Source organism: Lepus europaeus, chromosome X, assembly GCF_033115175.1.
Source record: "Lepus europaeus isolate LE1 chromosome X, mLepTim1.pri, whole genome shotgun sequence".
Classification (NCBI taxonomy): Eukaryota; Metazoa; Chordata; class Mammalia; order Lagomorpha; family Leporidae; genus Lepus; species Lepus europaeus.
Window position 1 is genome coordinate 49,721,034 of NC_084850.1, and position 8,143 is coordinate 49,729,176.

The window sequence follows — 8,143 nt, forward strand, 5'->3', positions numbered from 1 at the left end:
CTGAAAGTGATGTCAAAAATGCAAGCGTTGAATACTTTCTTGGGACTTACAAGTGTGAAAATACAGAATGAATAGTAAGCTTCACATTTTCTTTAGACACTTAAGGATCCGCTTTCCATTTCAATTTTTCTTTGCTCATTTTGTTATTGAAATGGTAATTCAGATTTCTGCCAGTGAAATAGAAGACCCTACAATGGATATTCTGAGACTGAAAAGTCAGGACAGACTTGTTTCTAGTTCAAGTCTATGGACCTAAATGTTTAATATGAAGAAAAATCAATGACCGGCCTGCTGCTAAATTCTCTGGACTTTGTTCTGAGTAAGTTTCCTCAATTTACATAGCACAGCACTGATGCCGCTGACAAATTCCAAAGCGGCATGCAACAGTGGTTCCTGGTTGCTTGAGCACTTACCATGCACGAGAGACAGGAGGGACGTTGTCTCATTTTGTACAGCTCAGTTGCATTTCTTATCTCTGAAGTACACTTAAGCAGCAAACTGGGACTTCAGGTAGCTGCCTGAAAACCAGCAGCCATTAACATGCATATCTTGGAGGGGAAATGAATTGGTTTTGCTAAAACAGAATACAATTCGACCTCATTCTGCACATTAATTTTGCCTATTTTCTCTCTTGCACATTTTAAAAATTAGGGGCTGTGATCTGGTTTACCCACACGAACTCTCATGTTCACATTTTCTGAGTTGTGCCTTTGTTGGTTTTGTTCTGAGAATCATTTTTAAAAAAAACATTTTGATGCATTTCCAAAATGCCCTTTGGGATCAATTTACACCTAGTATTTTTCTAGGAAGTCACTGGAGGTGCTTAACAAATGTATACTTAGGCATCTTCTACCTCACAAGTCTTCTGGGCAGGTTTTATCTTTTAAGGAAACAGTACCCCTATACAGTCTACAAAGAACACTTGATTACTATGTGTGAGACGAAGCACTCTTGAATGCAGATCCTGTTGTGAGTTCTGCTGATTATTGAGGCAGTCGCATACTATGCCTATTGTTCCAAGAATTCAAGTCCCATTAAGATGTGAACCCAAATAAACACACAATGATCATGTGGCTTAGTAAGCACAGATGTACCTATCTGTCTTTGACAGGCTATTAGGGATGAATAAAATGCATTTGAGTTATGCCCTGAGAAACATAGATTGCCCCTTGAAGTGAGGTTTAGAGTTCACACACATATGTAAGTATATACATATGTGTGTGTATGTGTGTTGGTGTGTGTATGAGGGACCTTCAAAAAGTTCTGGGGAAAATGTTTATTATGAAAAAACTCTGCATGGATTCCAAAAATTTTGCCCTAAAGTAAGCTTGTCTTTTAATTTCATCTTCCACAAACTTTTTGAAGTACATAGAGAGAGATCCTGAAAATGCTCTGTGTAGACAGCTTTTTGTATGTTTATTTTTATCTACTTGAAAGGCAGAGTGACAAAGAGAGAGAGAGAATATCTATCTGCTTGTTTACTCCCCAAATGCCCATAACAGCCAGGGCTAGGCCAGGCTGAAGCCAAGAGTCTAGAACTGCTTTCAGGTCTCCCACGTGGATAGCAGGGGCCCAAGCGCTTGAGCCATGATCTGCTGCCTCTCAGACTAAATTAACAGGAGACTGGATGGGACAAGGAGAAGCCAGGGCTTGAACCAGGCCTTCTGATATGGGATGCAGCAATCCTAAGTGGTGGCTCAACCCACTGTACCACAATGCCTGTCCCTGTGTGGACAGTTTTTTTTAAATGATAAGAACCTTATTACACCCCCTTATCGTGCTCTACTTCTATATGCAACTTCTCAAGTGCATCGAGTAAGGTCAAGCTATACAATCAAGCAAATTGTCTCTGTATAGATACCTCTTGGAGTTTGATGGCACTTGCCTTCTTACTTTGGCTCATCTGAACCCCCAGATGCCTTCCTTCCTCACCACTGATCTGGGCCAGGCATTGGTGCTAGAGTCTTGTTTATGTTCACTGCCCTCCTGCGTAGCAGGGGTAATTTGGTAAAAATAAATGAATAAATTCATAAATTAGCAAAGGAGGTGCAATTATTTTTCTAGTGTTTCTTTAAACTTTCGGTAAGGCTGACATAGAATTTGCTAATAAGTTCTTGATATTCAGTCTGCCTATCCTATATTCCATCAATGCAAAAGTGATGTTAGTTCATTGGTATATTTTCCATCTACTCATATTTGCCTTCTTAGTGCTTACAAGTAAGGAAATGAAAATGGAGTGTTTAAGGGCCAAGAGTAAGCGGCACAGGAAGGGGACAGAAAAACAATTGTAAATGGGCCCCTCAGTTTCCTTGAGCAGACATTCCAGGATAGAATTTACACATTATCATGTTCCACATGAAAGCTCTGGGAAGTCATTTTGTAAATCAGGATCACCTCCACATTTGAAGCACAGACAGTTGACTTTATTAACTCTACCGAAAAACCAAGTATCTGAAACAGTCAATTCTATCACAAAGCAGGAAAACTTAAGAGAGCAGAGACAATAGTGTTAAGAAAACATGAATCTGCACACGATAAATTTACATGAACACATTTATTGCAAGTAGCTCTATGGGACGGCAAGTCAGATATATATATATATTTATTTGTATATATATATATATGTATACATATATAAACACTATACAGAGTTGCAAGGCTGTCTCCCAAAACTGCAAATGCGATGTTTACAAAGAAAAGAAAGTCTAAGAATATTTACAAGGGAAGACAAAGCCAGAGCAACTCAAAGCAAATCTGTAAAGCAGAAACAGTAAATGTAAAGACTGTTGAAACTGTCAAGTTTTCGCTTTTACTGACCAAGTGAGTATGTCTGATACCAAATTAAATGTAGAGGTCACAAAAAATCGTTCCATCATTGTTTTGTTTCTTAACAGCAGCATAAACTGGTAGCTGGAAGGTAAGTGATATGCTGGTACACATATTCTACAAAGATTCTTCCAGCACAATACTGAATAAATTGTGTCTGTAAACTAAGAAGTAGTGTCAAAAAGATTGCATATTTGTTATGCTTACTGTGACTATTTGTACCTGTTACTATTTGTATGTACTGTTATGTGTGAAGTCTCCCATTCATTTATTCAGCGATGTTATATCTGTGCTGTCCCCTCTGCACCCCGTCTGCTGGCAGCCCTGAACCTAAAATGCAAATAAAGTGTTAAAGCTTTTTCCCCAAAATAATCTTCCCTTCCCACAATTCTGAATGATCATGACTTAACTGACTTGAATATAAGATAGTGACGGAAGGCTTGAATAAAGGCTGCCAAAAAGAGCACACTGTTATCATAATGAACAAAAGCCACACTGCAATATTTCATTAGGTTGGGAAAAGAGAGGAACAGAAGGAACTGATGAAGTTGATGCCCTAGCAGTGACCAGTAACTGGAGTAGTGCCTGGTACCCTAGCCACATCCCCTCCTCAGCATCACTCACAAGGGGAAAAACAAAGAGCCCCCCCCCCGCCAATCCCTTTTGTTGGTAGGCAAGGAAAAACAATACAAGTCGACTTAGCTCTTTGGAAAGGTTAGTTTAGCAACATGTACTGTACGCCTGCTGAAAGATAGAAGTACACGTTCAAAGACATCAAAACCCGAGTGGCGATAAACTTCAGTTAAATATTACACTATTTCAAAGTTGCACATTAAATGCGAAGCAATTTTTTTAAGAGTTATGCACAACAGGTACATCAACAATCACGTGTTCACAGGTACACAAAGGTGTGCATACACACAAATATGTGCACGCACACACTTACACACTCACACACTCATACCCATCTGTGATATGATGAGGTTTGCCAGTGATGGTACAACAAGCCAAGATGTGTGTACCACCACGTAACAAAGCTCTAAGCAAGCTTCAAGACCTTTGCACCTATCCTCTGTGGCCACCACCCGTTGGTGTCATGTTCTCAAAGGTCCAGGTTCCTAAAATCTTAACTCAGTTTCCATCAGAGGCAAGCAACAGTAGGAGGAGGGAGCTTGCTCTGATTGTGTTTTTTTTTTTTAAATTGGTACATCTTATATCAGCTCATTGTTCAGAAGGAAACAAGGCCTTATAAGAGGTTCCTTTTGGCTTGCATTTTAGTCTGAATGTTGCTTGATAATTGCACGCTAATTGCTTGAATGTGGGAAACTGATCTATTTATAGGAGTCCTGGGCACAGGAGGGAGAGTGTGTACCATGAAGAAGGCTAGGAAGAGGGGAGGGGCGGAGGGTGACCAGAAAGAGGCCCAGATAGATAGAGAGGAGCTGAGTGAGGAGGAGAGTTTTGAAGAAGCTTGCTTCTTTCATGAGGAAAACGTTGGTTTCAAAAGAAAATGAAAAGAGTAGGTTTGGAAATGCTCAATGGGCTGACAGGCAGAATACCGCAGGGTTGTGAATGAGCACATGGATCATCTGTCCCTCAGTTGTGCCACGCAAATGTTGGAAACGCCCGATCGAGATATCGGTTTAATTGACATTTAATATGGACAGAAAGTTGCAGTTTTGTTATGAGCCAAAACTGAGATATCTGCCCTTTAGTTCTGCCTTTAACATATTGGAAATGTCCCATCAAGATATCAGTTCAGACATTAAATTCCTTGATCAAGAAATGTTTTTGTGTATGTACTACTCAGACAAAAGGATTCTAGATCATACCTACCCTCTCGTTAATACACCTTTTTCTTTATCTGCTGTTATTTAGAGGCTTTTAAAATTCAAAATTAAAATGTACACCATCAGTATTGGAATTGGTCACATTTACACATATTGTAAATAACACTTTTAAAGAAAGAAAAGGTTAAGAGGTGCTCACTTTTATAGTTTTTGTTTCCTTTCAAAGAGTCAAACTGGGGAGGAAAACAAAGCACAGTGTGAATATTCTCAATTCCAAATCACTGGCTCCATAAGGCAACAGTATGACCAGTCTGCAGGAACAGGATCATCCACCTGCCACAGTCCACGTGCTAGCTTGCAGAAACGTAGGTTGTTCTCTTTTCAGAAGCTTCTGGAGTTGCTTTCTTTTAGGTAGATCTAGCGTAGACGAAGATGAAACTCTGTAACGTCACTTTTCTTCTAGAACGTGTTTTTGTGGCAATGTAATCACTCTACAAAAAAAATGATAAAACAAAGGTTATTTCAGAGTTGAGATGAAGAGTTTTCACCCCCGACCTCGCTCTAAAACAAAATCTAACTCGAAGTTTTGGAGAGATACTGGGGAGACTGCCTCGGCATGGGTGCGCGTAATCAGCTCTGCTAGCTGCCTGTGACGAATACCAGCACAAGCCAGTCAAAGACACAAGAGCAGTTCCTTTGTCTACGTCCTTTTGCCACCCTGACATTTCTAGCGGCTGACGGCTTTGCAGTTATGTGCACTGCTCCACTTCCAGTGAGCCCATTGTTTTTCCTTCTCCAACATGCTTGATTATGCCTTCACCAGATCACGTGACACACATCAGCAGATTTAAGTATGGCCCTGGTGATAGCTTCTAGGCTTGATCACTGAATGTCTGCTAAAAGAACAAAAATCATAACTGCAAAGGAGGTTTGACTGGAGTCCCCATCAGCCTAATAAAAACAAACTTCTAGTATTAGTCTCTAGGCTTTCTACTTATTGAGACAGTGCATAACAGAGGGTGGTGGTGGTCAAGGTGGGAATCAGGCATAGAAGAAGGTGCTGGACTGGGGAAGGGATGGGGATAAATGGTCAGCAAATTGATTATGGGATGCCGATGTCACCATAAGAGACAACCTCAACAAATCCATGCAAGGAACCTTTTGGAGTTGCCTTCAAGTAGAAGACCATGCAGTAAACCAGAAATATAAGCTTTAACTATTCATTGTTTCTTCAGAAGTTTCCGAAATGTAACCAACTTGCAATTGGATGGTGTATCTAAGGTCTCCAGGCCCCTTTCGCCTTTATGTGGCTATTGGGCATGATTCCCTTAGAGGTCTGTTCCTCCACAGTAAGGCGCTTAACAAATAAATGGCCTAGAGTAGTAAAGCTATTCAGTTTTCCTGTCAGCTGTGGACTTAGGAAGCTCTCGATCCTGGGTATCTAGTTTATACAGGAAGAAAGCCGCCTGGGATAAGCACAGGTTAACCGTGGAAGTCCATATTAGCAGCTGTTATTTCCTGCAAAATTAGGCGCACTCAGCAGCAGACATCAGCTACGTGTTTTTACCTGAAATTCAAGGTTAGAAAGGTACATCACCTAATATAATTGACTATTTGGTTTTATGATGAAAATATCATCATGTGATCAAATAAGCACACTGCATGTACTTTAAAGGGGATTTCTTATTATTTGATATGGTACATTGCATTTCAAACACATTTTTTTTTTCCAGAAACATATCAGCTAAGCTCTTTATAGCTACCCCATCAGCAGTAAGCCTGAAATTAGGACGCAGTCTTTTCTTTCTTCTTTCATTTTTTGTCAATGACAGGGGCTCTACTAAAAATGACACGTATTTCACTTGCTTTTCTATGACACCTACACCAGCATTGAATGAATGCTTTATAACTTACTAAAATCTGTCAAATAACCGTCACTTCAAGTTAACTTTACAAAATAGATCTGTCAAGTCTTGGTAAACTGCTAGTAGAAAGGAATAAGACTATCTGAAACAGGATAATCCCAAAATAATTTGATTTGCTTTCAAAATGCATTATGGGAACTTGCGCTACAGATTTGCCTTTATAATCCTGTTTCACTTAGGCCAATATTAAAATTAGTTTACATTCCCTGAGCACATTCCAAAGAACAGCATAAGGAAGTAACTCAGAAGCTTTCTGGGTGGCAATGGAAAGAAATCCGAGGTCAAAACTTAGTCATGAACAGTCCCCACAAGGACTATTAAAGGGCTGACAATCCAACCTTAGATGTGTCTCCTGTTCATTTTTATAGTAGTTTACCGACAGCAAGGCAAATGACAATGATTTTAATAACAAGGTCTGGTTTTAATGTATTAGTCACATTCAATAATGACATGTCACAAATAATTACCTTATTGTATATTCTTGTTTTCCAATTAATCAAAGACTCTTTTAATGACAAGTTAATATCACCCATTTTAATGGGTGGTATATATACCATTCAAACAATTATTCACTGCAAGAGAGAAAACTTCAATGGATTATGACATTTCAAAACACTTCTCTTCTTCCTCCAAAATCTGGCAGGTAGCATTTTCTTCTCAAAAGCTAATGAAGTGAACACTCTGTTTCCATGTGTGTATGGTACAAACCTGCACATTAATCTTTAGTATACTAATAAAGCACACATGACTTCAATATCCCTGGAAATCTGCAGGGGAAGCAAAGCAGGGAGTTCCTCCTGGGCAGTCCAGACCTCTTTTCTATGAATCATGAACATGTCTCTATTACAGTGTAAAACAGCAATGGTTCCCCTGGCCAGAGCAAGGGGAAAGTATACCAAACTCTCCAGCTGTTCTCTCATTCTCTTTACATTCTCCCCTGTCTTCTTGTCTCAACTACCTTTTCAATTCCAATTTTCATAGAACTCATAAGTGTCTTTCAAGGTCTTTTAAAAATCCTCACTCTGTTCATTAGTATGCTATCCCAGTGATCAACTGTTGATCACATAAATAGGGGCAACCAAATAAAGTGTTGAAGGCAAACAAGCAAAAGGAAATACAGAGAAATGGAAGAGTATATACTCCAAAGATGGGTACAGAGTAACACAGTTACATTATTTGGCATTGTCTCTGGAGTACACAAGCTAGCTTCCAAAAGTTCACGCAAAATGTAATGAAAATATGTTTATTTTTGTGCAAAAACAATTTTGGAGACTATGCATAGTTTTTTTATAATTGCATTTCCATGCACTTAAAAAAAAAAAAAAAAGATTATTGGGGCCGGTGCTGTGGCGTAGCAGGTAAAGTCGCCGCCTGTAGTGCCAGTATCCCATATGGGCGCCGGTTCAAGTCCCAGCTGCTCCACTTCCAACCCAGCTCTCTGCTATGGCCTGGGAAAGCAGTGGAATATGGCCTAAGTCCTTGGGCCCCTGCACCCACGTGGAAGACCCAGAAAAAGCTCCTGGCTCCTGGTTCGGATCGGCGCAGCTCTGGCTGTTGCAGCCATCTGGGGAGTGAACCAGCAGATGGAAGGCCTCTCTTTCT